Here is a 16619-nt window from a genome sequence, read left to right as displayed (position 1 = left end):
AGAAGTTCATTATAAGAAGGTATTACCTAATTAGAGACGTAAAATTTCCAGAAATTTTGAGAGGAAATTGAACGAATGTAATATTTATTTGCCAATCAAACCTATTTTATAGCTTTAATAATATAAAATACATCATTTATAACTTAGCATATAAAATTAAACTACTTAGCATATTTACAGAATTCAAAAGTATAGCTAACTTAATTTTCTACAAGCAAAATTACAAAGATAATAAATACTAGAGAGCTAAAAACTACGGCACCCTATTTTTGCTACCAAAGGGATAGGAAGCAAGAGTTGAAATAAAAAAAAACAAATTCTGTACAAGCAAAAGTACATGACTGGACAGAAACAGTTTCATAGTCACAACTGTAAGTTTAATAAGGCCAGATAATGAAACTGAAGCTCAAATACTTCGGCCACCAAATGAGAAGGGAGCACTCACTGGAGAAGACCCTGATGCTGGGAAAGACTGAAGGTCAAAGAAGACGGGGACGGCAAAGGATGAGATGGTTCAACAGTGTCATAGATGCAACGAACATGAAATTGAGCAAACGTCAGAGGACGGTGGAAGACCGGAAGGCCTGGCGGGAGCTGGTCCATGGGGTCGCGAAGAGTCGGACTCGACTGTGCGACTGAACAACAACAACAACAACAATCCTGTGCATCTGGGTATCCTGTCAACTCTGCACTGGCAACTGACAGGAGATTGCAAAGGGGGGGGGAAGCCATTTGGGGTTGTGCTGTGGTCTCTTCTGGCACAAAACTGGAAACACCACAGCTGCATCACTTCAGGATTCACCAAGCTGGCACTGAACATTTGCAGGTCCAGGCCAGGAGGTTCCCTGCCACAGCAAGGGGACCTGGGAACCCTATTTGGGTATCAGTGCTGGGCAGTTACAAAATATTGCTCTATTTTTACAGGGTTTTTATTAAGCCTCCTAATGAGAAATCACTGCTATAGGAAAGGCTGAGGGACCTGTGAATGTTCAGTATGGAGAAGAGGAGGTTGAGGGGCACTTGATTGTTCCCGTTATGTATTTAAAGAGCTGCCACTTAGAGGAGGGCAGGTAGCTGTTCCTGTTGGCAGCAGAGGATACGAATCACAATAATGGGTTAAAATTAGGGACGGGAAGGTACCGGCTGGATCTTAGGAAAAACTTTTTGAAAGGAAGAGTTGTGCAACAGTAGAACCAGCTGCCTAGGGAGGTGGTGAGCTCCCCCTCCCTGGCAGTCTTCAAACAGCGGCTGGACAAACACTTGTCAGGGATGTTCATTGAGCAGGGGGATGGACTAGATAGCCTGTATGGCCCCTTCCCACTCTGTGATTCTGTGATTCTACATAACCATTTATTGTATGGAAAACATTAGGCTGACATGGCAAAGATTACAGTATCCAAAAAAATGAGATTTAGATGACAATTTGATACTAACCAAGCACACAGAGGAGTTGGTGGCGGCGCTAGGATGATCCTTATTTATTCTTTTATCTACCACAAGTCACTGGCTTGTTAAAAGCAACAAACCCAGGCCATTACAATCAGTGTAAGGATTTCTACGGATTAAGTGGACACCACAGGTATGAAGAAGAATGCGATTCCGAAAGAGAACCCAAAAGAAAACAACCTCCACTGAGCAAGCTCTATATGGTAAAGGACGTTGAGTTGGTCTAAAGAATGAGGGGGCAACCAGAGAGACGGGCTTGCTCGTGTCTGCGTTTATGCTTCCCCAATGGTCTCCAGGTCCCCAGCTCAGTCATTCCAATAGCCATATTCACGGGCGGGCATCAAGAAGAAACAGGGTGATCCAAAGGCGCCCGGGGGGGGGGGGGGATCTGCAAACCAGAGAGACTCATTGTGCCAGCACCAAAAAACCCCCAGCATCTTGGTGAGGACTGAACTTGCTCAGGGACCTCAGAATATCAAGAGCAATTCAAAGGGGCCAATAAATATGTGGGAGGTGACTGACTGCTCATCACTTACACTGCTCCCCCTTTCTTCACAGGACCCAAGCTAGTCATTCTAAATAGGCTATGGATGCAATTACTTGTACTTTACAGCAGGCATACCTTTCCTTTGCTATTCAGGCATACAGTTTTGGACATTGTGGTATACAGAATTAATTTCAAATGTTTGCAAAAGTATTACATGTCACATGGATATTGATCCAGTGAGTTCATTCATTAAAGGATTTATAGTACATGGTAGATTTGGGTCTCTCTAGGGAGAAAAGTGGCATAGAAATGACCTAATTTTTTTTTTAAAGTTGGACAGGGCTATATAAGCAGTAAATTCTGAGTATCATCAGGACCAGCATGATGATAGACTATATAATTATGGGGTTTTAACATGTGGGAAGAATTTGGATGATAATGTTTAAATCTTCCAGAACAGACAGGAACCTGAATGGCAGTTCCTTTTCATATTCGGAGTTGCATCTTTAAGAAGTTTGTCCGTGAATGAATCTCTAATGTAAAGAGGTTTCTGCATCTTTGAAGGAATCCCTTACAAAGGAAGTTTTCTGCAAGAGAAATCATTTGCCAGCAACAGTGAAGCACTGAGGTTTCCCAGTAATTTTAAGATTTTTGTGGCTTCTTGGGGTGATCAAACAATATTCTTAACGTTCTTCTTTTATAGATGCACAAGATTTGGAATTTAAATTATTGCATGGATGTATGCAATTTTCACCTGTGAATGAACAATCATTAAGTTCCTGCAACTGATGGACAGATTAAAAACTGATAAATCACCAGGCCCAGATGGCATACATCCAAGAGTTCTGAAAGAACTCATGTGTGAACTTGCAGATCTCCTGACAATAACATGCAATCTATCATTAAAATCTGCCTTCATTCCTGAGGACTGGAAGGTAGCTAATGTAACCCCCATCTTTAAAGAAGGTTCCAGAGGGGATCCAGGAAATTACAGGCCAGTCAGTCTAACGATATCAGGGAAGTTGGTGGAATCTGTTATTAAAGATAGAATTAGTAGGCACATTGATTGACAAAAACTACTGAGGAAGAATCGGCATAGATTCTGTAAGGGAAGATCTTGTCTCACTAACCTGTTAGATTTCTTTGAGGGGGTGAACAAACATGTGGACAAGGGTGACCCAATAGATGTTGTTTACCTAGACTTCCACAAAGCTTTTGATAAAGTTCCTCATCAAAGGCTCCTAAGTAAACTCCATAGTAGTGGGATAAGAGAAAAAGTCCTCTTGTGGATTAAAAACTGGTTAATTACCAGGAAACAGAGAGCGGGTATGAATGGGCAGTTTTCACAGTGGAAGGTGGTAAGCAGTGGGGTACAGCAGGGCTCAGTACTAGGTTTGGTGTTTTCTAATTTGTTCATTAATTATTTGGGAGTTGTTCAGGGTGGTGAGAACAAGGGAGGACTGTGAGGCACTCCAGAGGGATCTTTCAAGGCTGAGTGAGTGGGCGTCAATGTGGCAAATGAAGTTCAATGTGGGCAAGTTGCTACCTGATGACTGACCAGGAGAGAGATCTTGGAGTTGTGGTAGATAACTCACTGAAAATGTCAACTCAGTGTGCAATGGCAATAAAAAAGGCCAACGCTATGCTGGGGATTATTGAGAACTGAAAACAAATCAGCCATTATCATAACGCCCCTGTTTATAAAAATGGTATAGCCTTATTCGGAATACTGTGTACAGTTCTGGTCACTGCACCTCAAAAAAGATATAGTATCAGAAAAAGGGCAGAAAAGGGCAACTAAAACAAATAAGGGGATGGAAAACTTTCCCTCTGAAGAAAGGTTAAAGAGGTTAGGGCTCTTTAGCTTGAAGAAACAACAACTGAGGGGTAACATGATAGAGGTTTACAAAATTATGCATGGGATTGAGAAGGCTGAGAAAGGAATACTTTTCTCCTTTTCTCACAATACAAGAGCATGTGGACACACAATCAAATTAATGAGCAGTAGTTTTAGAACTGATAAAAGGAAGTACTTCTTCACCCAAAGAGTAATTAACGTGGAATTCACTGCCACAGGAAGTGGTGGCAGCTGTAAGCATAGAAAGCTTCAAGAGGGGATTAGGTAAACACAAGTGGGGACCCGCAAGAAATTTGCGGGAGTGGCTATCCCATTCCCCCTCTGCTTCTTCTCCTCTCCCCCTATTTCTCTCACACTCTTTTCCTTCCTGCCACCTCTTTTCTTACTCACTCTCTCTCCCTCCCCTCCATGCCTGTCACTTCCTTTCTGCCCCCACCCCATCACTCTTTCTGACCCATCTCTCCCCCGGCCTCCCACCTACTTCCTCCCCCCACAGCAGTAGTAGCAGCACCCACTCTCCAGAAATCACAACAGATTGTCCAAATACAGAGATCAGTTCCTCTTAGGGTTGCCAGCTCCATGTTGGAAAATTCCTGGAGATTTGGAGGTGGCGCCTTGGGAGGATAAAGTTTGAGCTTGGAAGTGACCTCAGCAGGGTAAAATACCATAAACTCCACCCTTCAAAACCGTCATTTTCTCCATGGGAACTGATCTCTGTCATCTGGAGATCAGTTGTAATTCCTGGAGATCTCCAGCCCTCATCTGGAGGTTGGCAACATTAGTTCACCTGGAGGAAATTACAGCTTTGGAGGGTGGAGTCTATGGCATTATCTGTCTGAAATCCCTCCCTGCCTCAATCCCCATCCCCAAGCTCCACCCCTCAAATGGCCAGGAATTTCCCAACATGGAGTTGGCATCCCTGTCTTCTTCCCATCCAATAGCCTATCTGTCTTTATCTGCACCTCTGTCTTCAGCTGTCTGTCTCCCTTCCCCCTGCAGCTTCTACTGAGAAAAACTATGGTCTTTCTCCACAGTGGGGACCAAAGTAGTTGACATTATTCTCTTCTCCTTTTAATCCACAATGACCCTATGAGGTAGGTTAGGCTGAAAGTATGTGACTGGTCCAAAATCACCCAGTGAGCTTCCACAGCAAGATGGGGATCTATATCTGGGTCTCGCAAACCTACTCTGAAGCTCTGACCATTATACTACACAAGCAATGAGGGTCTTACCAACATGTGAGAAGGCAACAGGCACAGATTACGCATGTCAAAGTCTTCTTGGCAGCTGCAAGCTTGGTCAGAGGTCACCCTGGAAACACTGGCAGCACGCTGCAGCTCGGCTTACTCCCAGTGTGTCTGGCCAAGTACAACTGTCAATCCCCACTCACCACCTGTGTCTTCTGGCACACCAGCGCCTTCACAGGTATATGCTTTTGTCTGGCATTTGGGCCACAAAGACTGGCCACCCTTGCACTTGGAGGAGTTCCGACACATTTTAACTTCACTGAGCAGTTGTACATTCAAAAAGAAAACTTTTTTTACAAGGTAAATGAAGTATAAGTTCCTAACTTACTAAGCTCAACAAGCTAAAAGGGGCCATCCCATTCAGAGGTCAATTTAATGAGGCAACCCAGCTGACATTTCCAGCTCCCAACAGACTCTAGAATCCACATGGGAGCGTGTCTAAAATAGCAGTCCTGTTTTGCAAACAAGATATCTTGAAACAAGGGGCAAGCTAAAGGTAAGGCTTCTAAACATGTCCAAAGGGGAAAGCCAGCCAGAAGCAAGGACTGGCAAGGTCTGAATGTCCAGCTCTGCATTCTACATAGGATTTTGCTTTTGCCAGTACATGTTTTGGCCATTTCTGTAACTGGCAAATGCAAACTTGATTGATTTTCATCAATCCTTGGACGAGGCTAGAAAAACAAGCTATATCAACTGGACAGGACGCTAAGTGAGGGGCATACAGGTTTCCTGGATTTTTTACACCCAACTCATACACCCCAAAGGGAGAACGGAAGATTTGTCTCACTTACTGTTAATCTTCTTTCTTGGTGGTCTGGGGGTGGGGCAGTCATCACCATTGGGAAAAGCTCCTCCCTCTGGGATTTCAGGGTTGCCTAAGTAATTGTTCGATTCCTGTAGAGGGGAGGGGTTTCTCCCTCGTGGCTCCAGTATAGTCCTAAAGCAATAAAAGGAAGGAAACCCCTCTCCCATGGGATTAGTAGTCCTGACCCTCCAACACAACGGGGCCAGCGAGGATCTCCAACTTGGTCCAACTAATAGTCTGTTAAAAGGAAAAGTCAGCCACCCCAGGGCCACCTATAGAGTTTGTCACCAGGCTGAACTAAGGGGGCAAGAGTAAGGAACCACCTCCCCATTTTAGCTTGCCCTCTCCATACCAAGAACCGTCACTGCCAAAACAACAACAACAACAACAACCAAACAAACAAGCAAACAAAAACCCCTTGGGCAGGATCGACTGCCCCACCCCTGGACCACCAAGAAGGAAGATTCACAGTAAGGCAGACAAATCTTCTGTTCTCCAGTGGTCCTAGGGTGGGGCAGTGGTCACCATTGGGACCTACAAAAGCAGTACATCCCTGTGAAGGAAAGAAGGTTCCTAGAGTGAAATGGCACACATGCTGCAGCACCCTCCTCCCAAACGTGACCTTGGCCAAGGTCTATCCTGTAGTGTTTGGTAAAGGACTACATTGACTTCTAAGTAGTGGCCCTGCAGATGGGATGGGAAGAATCTATATGCAGCCGAGGTCGCCACTCCTCTCATGAAGGGCGCAGCTACGCCTGGGGGCAGTTCTAACCCCACGGACTTGTAAGCAAGTATGACGCAACCCTTAGCCCATCTGCTAATGGTACATGTAGATGGAGATGATTTTTGAACAGACACAAACAGGGACTCTGTCCTATGAAAGGATTTGGTTCTGTCCAGATGGAAACTAAGAGCCCTCTTAACATCCGGACAATACCACTCCCTCTCCCTAGCATGCTTAGAATGCGAAGGGAAGAACAAGTTCCTCTGACCTGTGAAAGGCCCAGTTTACTTTTGAGACAAAGGCAGGGTCTGGGCAGAGAACAACCCTGTCGTTATGAAAAACATACAGCTCTTTATCTGTCGAAACAGCCTTAGGCTCTAACACCCTCCTGGAAGAGGTGATGCCAACTAGAAAAACTGTTTTGAAAGTGAGCTCCTTCAGCAGACAGGTAGCCATGGGCTCAAAGGGGGCCCTGATTAGGGCCATAAACACCACGTTCAGGTTCCTGGTGGGAAAGCGGTGGACCTGTGGAGGGTTAATCAAGGCAGTGCCTCTAAGGAATCTCTTTACATGGGGATGCTGAGAGAGAGGCTTCCCTTTCTCCATCCCCCTAGCCACTGAGATAACGATCCAGACAAGCCTATAGGAACGCGAGGACATCTCCCACTTTGACTCTAAGGGTTGCTACTTCCTGCTCGGAGCAGCATTTGTGGAAGACTTTCCAGACAGTATTGTATACCCTGTAGTTGGACCCCTTCCTAGAAGCCACTAGAGAGTCTATGACCTTGTCTCAATAATCTCTCTCTTTGAAGTTCGACCACTCAACCTCCATGCCATTAGGTTTAGCAACCTGGGCTGGAGGTGTGTCAAAGATCTCTGCAGGAGGTCTTCCTGTGGAGGAAGTCGCCACAACTCCAGATCCTGGAACCAAGTCCCTCGAGGCCAGAATGGCGTTATCAGGATGACCTCCACCTGCTGGTCTATGATCTTCTGGATCACCCACTGGATGATGTGTCGGACGGAAGGTGTACAGTGGCTGATCAGGCCACTTGCAACTCAGGGCATCCACCATGAATTTTGTTGAATTTGTCTTCGAATAAAACTGTGGCAGCTGGGAGATCAGTTCTGAAGCAAAAAGGTCCATTTCCATCTTTTTGAACCTGTGGCACACCTGTAGAAAGGTCTCCCTGTTCACATCCATTCTGTCTGGTCCAGAGACCTCCGGCTTAGCCAGTCTGCGACTGTGTCGGACAGCCCAGCTATGTGCATAGCCTTGAGCGATCTTAGGTGCTCACTGGAACAACTGGATTGCCTCTGCATGAAGAGTCCATGACCTGGTCCCCTCACCGGTCGATTGATGTACGACGTGGCTGTCATGTTGTCCTTGTGTACCAGAACGTGCTGCCTCACCAGGAAATCCTGGAAGGCTAGCACCCCCAGCCTGATCATCCAGAGTTCCAGGAAGTTGATGCTCCCAAGATCAAGTCCCCTGAGCCATTCTCCCCTAAGAGTGTGCCCCCCAGCCTATCAGGCTGGCGTCCGAGGTGAAAATCAACCTCTCTGGTTCCCTCAATGGAGATCCCTCGAGGAAATGGGAGGGGACCGTCCACCACTACAGTTCCAACACCAAGGCTGGTGGCAGTTGTACTCTCCAGGCCTGTCTGTGGGCTATCAGCTCCTGGAACAGTAGAAAGAACCTCTGCAGTGGACGGAGGTGGAACCATGACCACTGTAATAATAATAATAATACCTTTCGATTTATTGATCACGCGATTTATAGTTACACAAGTTTCACAAGGGACTAACAATGATTCATAGGGTAAGGGAGGACAACATATAATTCTTTAAATCGCACACGTTTGCAGCCAGCGGGGATTTTGTTCAGCTGAAGGCTTCAGATGTGTTCCGGATGGCATTCACTTCGGCTTGGCTTGATGATGTTGGATCTTCCAGGACTGCTTTGAGACGCTGCGCCGCACTGCCACCGCCTGGCCGGAATGGCCCATCACAGGCTTCTTAATGCCGAAGACGTCTTTTCCCCAAGCTTACGAGCTGGACATTCCATTCGCCGGCTAACACCTCCCCCACGGGGGAGGGGGGTGGTGTGCCCACCCTCTCTAAGGAGTGGTACCCATTTTATCTACTCGCTGAAGCTTTTGAACCACTGGGTGGACGGCGAGCTGGGGACAAGGCTGGTAGCTCACACCAGCGCGGGCTAGAACTGACAGCAGCTCTGTTCAGTTCAGATGTTAATCAGAGGATAAATCCTCTGTGCCACCGCTCCCCTGATAAATCCCCTGTACCAGATCTTGGCAGGGCACCATCATCCTGAGAAGCCTTGCCAAAAAAATCACCTCTACCCATGGGCAGCATGTGATCTTCTCTTGCCGCTCCCCTGACAGGAAGACCCTGTCCTGTTCCATGACTATCACAACTCCCAGGTGTGGCACCCACCGCAATGGTTCCAAATTGCTCTTCTCCCTGTTGATAATAAAAACCATGGCTACACAGACAGGAGACTGCTCATGCTACATCCTCCATGCCCTCCTGGAGGGATGTGGCTTTGATCAGCAAGTTGTCCAGCTACAGAAATACAGATATCCCCCTGGGTTCTTAGGTGTGCTACCAAGGTGACTAGTACCTTGGTGAACATCCTTGAGGCCATTTTGAGCTGAAAGGGAAGTGCCCGGTACTGGAAATGGAGTCCATCATAGGGGAAGTTGCAGGAACTTCTGGTGGGATTCCCGAAAAAGAATGTGCAAGTAGGCCTATGAGTGATCTATGGATGCCAAGCAATCTCCTTTGGTATGACTGACACTATTGCCTTCATGGTCTCCATCCTGACCTCCGTCTTTGTTCTCTGGTTCAACCAATTGAGGTCCAGGATTGCCCTGACATCCCCATTTTTTTTTGTAATATGAAAAGAATCAAATAGATCCCAGAGGCCTCCTGCCCCCTTGGCACAGGCTCTATCGCCCCTATGTCCAGGAGGCACTGGATGGCCCCGACAAGAAGCCGGTGCCTCTATGGACAGGTCTTGTCACCTGCACAAAGAGATTCAGGGGAAGGAAAGTGAGTTCCAGAGAGTAACCCATTGCGACCATATTCAATACCCACTGGTTGCTCACCATGGAACCCATTGCGACCATGTTCAATACCCACTGGTTGCTCACCATGGATTTTCATTGTTCACTGAGGTTCCACAGCCAGCCCCCTATCCCTACTGGACCCATGGTCCAGCAATAGTCAGGCTGGTTCTGCTTGTTCCCTTTTGTAGGTTGACCAGATGATCTGTTGAAGGACGAACCTCTGTTCCCTAACTTCCTGGGCTGTCACTTCCCTTTCTCGGCTGTAGCCCATTGAGATCCTGTGGTACGCCTCGGCTCATGAAAGGAAGAGTAGCGCCTTCTGGATTTGTACTCTTTTAGCGAAGGGAGTGATTTTTTTCTTTTCCTTGTCCTCCATCAGGTATCTGTCCATCCCTTCACCAAAAAGCTGGGTCCCCCTAAATGGGACACCGGCCACGTTTGCCAGCCAGGTGTTCCTCCTGGTCATAATGCTGGCTGCCATGGACCTGGCAGAGAGCTGAATAGCATCTAGGGACGTGTTCACAGCAAAGGCTGTTGCCAGGGCGATCTTCTTCAGGCCATCTTTTATTCCCTTGGGAACGTCGCTATCCGCTACCAACATGTCCAAGGCCCAAGCAAAGGCCACTCTGGAGAAGAGTGAACAGGCAGTGGAAGCCCTAAGGGCTGTGGTGGCCACCTCAAAGCCCTTCCGTAAAGACTGTTTAAGCCTCTTGTCGCCCAGGTCTCTTGGGTAGCCCCTCTGCATTGCTGGTAGGACCAAGGACGAACAAAGGCTGGAGACGGGGTCATCCACCTTGGGAAGCTTGAAACGCCCTGCAGTCTCCAGCACCAATAAATAAAACTTTGCGATGATGGGGTGGTTCAATCTGGCTTTGGCTTCCCATTCAACTTTAACCACCCTATTAAAGGCTGCTGGAAAAGGAATCCCTAGTGGGGAGGTCCCTTTTGGAGGGAAAAATCTGGAAGAGCATTTTTTTTTGCCTGTGTCCTCCTGGTCTCTGCTGCCCCCAGGTATTCCCAGGATTTGAAGGACTTTGTGGAAGACTACCTGTGGGAAGAGCCTGTTCTGCATGGTCGTGACCACAGGCTCCTCCTCCTCAGACAACTCTCCCTCCTCCTTCAGCTCAGATGAATCTGAACCATCAGAGTCCTGTTCCCCATTATCCAGGAACGGGCTGGACTCCCTATCTGACCTAGAGTCCTCCTTTTGGGTGGTTGAAGCTCCCACCTCTTACCTGATGCACTGCTGGTCATGGGCACGACTTGGGAGACAACTGCCCTGCTCTCCCTCTTCAGGTTCAGGGCCCCTGAGGAATCTACAGTATTAGAGGCACCACTGGGAAGATCCAACTCTGGGGAGGAACGGGGATTCAGACCGGAAGCCGAGCCCTGCTGGTTCAGGGACTCTGCCAGGCCCACCTGTGCTGCCACTGGTCCGCAGATCTTACTGGGTTCCAGGGGCCTCACCGGAGACTAGCAGCTGATGTCTCAGGGCTTAGGACTCCAGTGCCACACTGGGGATCTCTCTTCAGGCTGCTTGCCGGCAGGGATGGGCAATCCAAGTACCAAAGAGGTCAAGGCCGCATGTTGACCCGGAGCTCAGGCTCCAGCACCGGCTGCCTTGAGGAGGGCTGACAGCTTGGCTGGGTTGCACTCAGGAGATGGGGACGGGGGCAAAGGCTCATCCTGTGACTCTGTGGAGGGGTGGGGAGAACCTCCCCGCTTCCTCATGATCTTTGGGTGCCTTGGCTGGGTGCCCGAGATCGGAGTCCCCCAAGGAAAACCAAAGGGGGGGGGGAGGTAAGAAAAGGAAAAAGGAAAGAAAAAAAAGAATTGCGGCGCTCAAGTGGAGCGCAGTGGACAACACCCTCCTGCCTTGAGACTGGGCCAAAGAACTGGGGCCATGAGGGAGAAGCCATTCCCCCTACAGGAATCACAAACAAAGACAAGGTGACCCTGCAATCCCAAAGGGAGGAGCTTTTCCCAGTGGTGACGACTGCCCCACCCCAGGACCACTGGAGCATACAGGTTTCCTGGATTCTTTCACCCAGCTCATACTCTGCCCCAAAGGAAGAACACATGATCTACTCACTGGATCCAAAGCGAAATCACCTTCGACTAATAACAGACAATTCCTACTTTAAGCTGAGGAGAAGAGCTACAGAATATAAGGCCGATTTAACCAACTGCCCCATCTTTTTACAGCTGATCGAGGCAGAGTGCCATTTCCTTTAACACACGTAAAACACCGGCTTTGGTTTCCCCCCAGTTCCCATGAAGAATATCTCCTCCACCACATTCCTCCTTTCCAATCTTCAGCTCATTTCTAGTATGGTAATGGAAAGTTAATGAACAATCTAGTTGAAAGGCCTTTATATCCTGCCTCTCTTCTGTGGACTTCAGTGACGGATTGCAGTCAGCTTCCTATTTAGGCATTGACCAGACCCATGTACCTTCAAGAGCACTCCTTCAGGTGTAAATACACTGACTAGTTCAGGAAACCAGAGGTGCTCAAGTCCACCTGCCAGTCAAGAATGGCAACCTAAACATGAGCGTGCCTGGGGACAGAGAAAACTCTTTCCACATTTTAGGCAGCAACTATCTTAACTAACCCTCGGCATCGCAGGGCTGAGATAGCAGCCAAAATAGATTAAGCTGGGGGGAAAACAGACTGATGACTTTTTAACCTTGTTACACCCAGCTTAGTACAAAACAGGACCAAGAAGGAATTACTTTTTGGAGTGTCCCCCCCTCCCGGTGGAGTTTTATATTGTTAAAACAAATCCTGGAGGGGCCCTTCTGTTGAATAAGAGCTGGGTTTTATACCCCGCTTTGCTCTACTTTAAGAAGTCTCAAAGTGGCTTCCAGTTGCCTTTCCCTTCCTCTCCACACGACAGGCACCTTATGAGGTTGGTGGGGCTGAGAGAGTTCTGAGAGAACTGGGACTGGCCCAAGGTCACCCAGCAGTCTTCATGTGGGAGAGGGAGTGGGGAATCAAACCGAGCTCTCCAGATTAGAGTCCATGACTCTTAACCACTGTACCAATATGGCTATCTGTTAAAAAATAACAGGAATAAAACCAATAAATGACATTTTGCTGCCATTTAATGGCACCCAAAATCTGCCACCTGAGGCACTATTTTGCCTTGTGGCAGGGAGAGTCCTGGGGAATAATCAAGGACAATGCCCCTTTCCTTAGCAACAGAACCCACTTGGCTGGTACTTCAACTATGTAAATCTGTGAATGACAATGGGAAGGGAGATTGCTTATTTCCCATGGACGTTTGCTGGGACTTCAATGTAGTTTGTCTTTCATGAACACCACAACTGGCTAAGATGCCAGAGGTAAAATTTAATTACAGCCAAACAAGGACCAACAGGAGATGATGGAAGATTTGGGGGGGGGGGGGGGACGTCCCGGGGGGGGAATGCTAAGCCGCCCTGAGCCCGCACTGCGGGGAGGGCGGGGTATAAATTGAATTAAATAAATAATAAATAAATTCCTTAGCAACAGAACCCACTTGGCTGGTACTTCAACTATGTAAATCTATGAATGACAATGGGAAGGGAGATTGCTTATTTCCCATGGAAGTTTGCTGGGACTTCAATGTATTTTGTCTTTCATGAACACGACAACTGGCTAAGATGCCAGAGGTAAAATTTAATTACAGCCAAGCAAGGACCAACAAGAGATGATGAAAAGTTTGGGGGGGGGGGGGGAGCACTGTCCAGTGGTGGAATGCATTATTTGCAAGTAGGAAGATCCCAGGTTCAATCTGTGGCATCTGCAGCTAAATATCTCATACAGTAAAGCTGGAGAAGATCTCTGCTTGAAGCTCTGGAGAAACATGGTTGGGTCAAACTAACTGACAAGCGGCTTCAGATATTCAGATATACTTCTATGCCTGATTTAAACCAGTGCGTGCAGACTTGCCTGATGATGGATCTCTGAATCATTTAAACCAACATGAATCCACTATACTAAGAATTACACAGAAAGAATCTCCAGAATATCTGATATTTCACAAGAAAGCTGCTCAGTTTCCATTACGCAACTCCAGACTTTCCATGTTTTGTCTCAATAAATGCTGGAGGGTAGCTATAAAGCTGTGTCATATGTACATTCTCAGAGCTAAGCTAAGCTAATGATCTGCTCAGAGACTGGTCTGACAAACATTAATCTGGTTAGCATGCAGAGGTCAGCACCTACAATGGAATTACCAAACTGAACTGCTAGTCTCTGACATTCCGCAATACAGAGGCAATGAGGTTCAGGGGTGGGGGCCAGGGTTGTGGCTTGTTGTTTAGCCATGAAAGTTGGCAAAAGGTAATACCATGCCTAGGCAGGGTTATTCCTTCAATTTCAACTCAGCATGCATTAAATGTGCCTTATGGGAAAGGGTGATACAGCTGCAGAAAGAAGCAAACTGCAGCCCTTAAAACAAAGTTTGGGCACCTTTAAGACCAACAAAGTTTAATTCTGGGTATAAGCTTTTGTGTGCATGCAAGCTGTCTTAAAAGTGCCACTGGACTCAAACTTTGTTCTATTGCTTCAGACCAACGCAACTACCCACCTGAAACCCTTAAAGTTTCACCTACATTCAACAAAGAAGCCTAGAAATATCAGCCAACAACTGCATTGAGACACCTCCTGGAGAATAAAGTTTTTAAGAAGCCAGCAGAAAGTGGAGGGGGATAACCAGAGTTGTAAAAATAAGACACACTCTAAGCTTCTCATGGGAACAATATCTTTAGACACAAGCTAATTGAATACAAGATACAATCTGATTAAATACAATATTATATTTGCAGACCCTTAATTTTGAGAAGCAAATTGGGTATTAAAAGTCCGCTATGCTAAAAAAAGCACATAATCATTACATGGGTAGTTCAAACAAAAAGGCAGCCACCAAGATGGAGGGTTTTTTGGGGGGAACACAAGTGTCTAGCCCTGTAAACAAAACTATTACAGGGATAGCGGAACTATTTTGAAAAGCTCCCTCTATTTTTTTTAACTAGGATACATGCTAACTCTTCATAACTAGTTAGCAGTCAGCCTGGCCTGGCTGTTGTAGTCAGTGAGAATCTTTCCAGGTAACAAAATTCCACTGGAGTAGGGTGCATGTGTGGTTTGTTTCCCATGGGCCATAAATGTGTAGAGGTATGCCTGGGCAGCCAGGCTAGTAGTTTTGTCAACTTTTTGCAAGGCTGGCCTGTTATTTTCAAGCAGGCTGGCTGCTAGTCCCACCCCCCCCAAGTCCATGAATAGCTGATGAGAAATAGTCTTTTTTAAAAATAAAAGATTCCTCCCAACTCCTTTGGAATGCATGCTCATGTGTGAATTGGGGACTCTGACTGAGCAGAGAACTGGGGGATGATATTTCTTCAGGATTAACAAAATATGGAAGCGCTACATGCAGTGCTAGAGCAAAACTTTGAACCAGATGCTAAGTTTATATTTTCAACCTGAAAACGCAGGTAGCCTAATACACAGCTACCATAAAATCCTGGGGGGGAAATGTGCCATGACCTTCTTCGTCTGGGGTTTCACCAGTAATCATTGGCTGCATTTCTCAGAACTCTGATCAACAAAAACAACTTCAGAACCAACTGAAGTATCATGAAATTCCAGAACAGGGTTCATTTAGGTCACAGTTGATGCGATGCTACGCTCCTTTATTTATTTGACTAGTGTAGCACAGGCCAAGCAGGTCTCGAAAGATACCGATGGGCTGAGAGTAAAAATAAGAGTAACTCTTTATTTTATAAAACTCTTATAACTCTTCTGCTGAGTCTACCAAACTGCGTAAGCACCAAAAGGGCTTGAGAGCAGGGGCAGGGAACCTCTGGCACATGTGCTGAATGCTGGCACACGAGACCATTTGGCTCAGTGCTTAGAGATGGTTCACCGCTGAAGCAACAGAAATAAGCCCCAGGAGCTGGCAGTGTCAATGAGGATGGCAGGATGGAAGGAGGCAAGTGACATGACTTATGTCCATGATGTGCTGCTCCCAGTCAAGTCTGAGTTCCTGAGGTTCTGGCAGTGGCACGCAGGAGCAGCTTGCTCTCAGTGCGCCTGGACAAGTGACCACCTTTGTCTCTACTTCCCCCCCCACTCACAGAGAGAACAATGCCCACAAAACAAAGTATTTTTTTCAGCACTTGGGCCAAAAAGTTGCCAACTCCTTCTTTAGAGACTGAAGACCACTGAAGTTTTATGCAAGCTAATGAAAGCCTTTCACCCATTACTTAGCAGTAACATAGGTTATTTTACCATTTGGAAGCATGAAGCAAGAAAAAAACTAGTGAGGTGGAGGAGGAACTGGATCAAGCTGCTTTGCAATAAAAATAGCATAGCAAGGGCAGCCTTTAAAGTAAGTTTCCATAAGCAAAAAATCTCATTGCCGTCATGAAAGGACAATGGATAGAAAAACAAAATTATTTCGAAGGGAGTGGAGAGCCCTGAGAGAAATGTGCACTGGGTACTCACATCCCCACACATTTCTGGGGGGAGGGGGGGATGTCACTTCCAGGCAGAGAGAAAGATCCCTCTAACTACCGAGGGTCATTTCTTAGGCTGGTATCCCATCAAGCCAGTTTTGCACACAACTGCAGACAGTCTGGGGAGTCTCAAGAGAGGGCAGCTCCTGAACGTCTTCACCTCCCACAAACGCACAGCCAGAGCATGTCCTCAGTCCCTATCCTACACAACCACCAAACTCTGAAGGCAATGAGGAACTGCACCAATGATTCTACTACACTCCCATCTGCACACTTCCCCATGTTACGGGGAGTGATGGGTCTCACAACACCCTCTTTATAGAGTGGAATCCACCTCCTCAGAGCTCATCATGCATGATCAGCAAACCCCAACAACTTCTGTAAACCCCTCTGAACATCTGGGAAGGCTCCTCCACATTCTGAAGAACTGGCAGCTCCCACCAAACCCTTGCATACCCTCAC

The sequence above is a fragment of the Gekko japonicus genome, unplaced genomic scaffold, assembly GCF_001447785.1.
Source record: "Gekko japonicus isolate JY-2015 unplaced genomic scaffold, Gekko_japonicus_V1.1 scaffold1187, whole genome shotgun sequence".
Classification (NCBI taxonomy): domain Eukaryota; kingdom Metazoa; phylum Chordata; class Lepidosauria; order Squamata; family Gekkonidae; genus Gekko; species Gekko japonicus.
Note: the sequence above shows the minus strand (reverse complement) of the source record.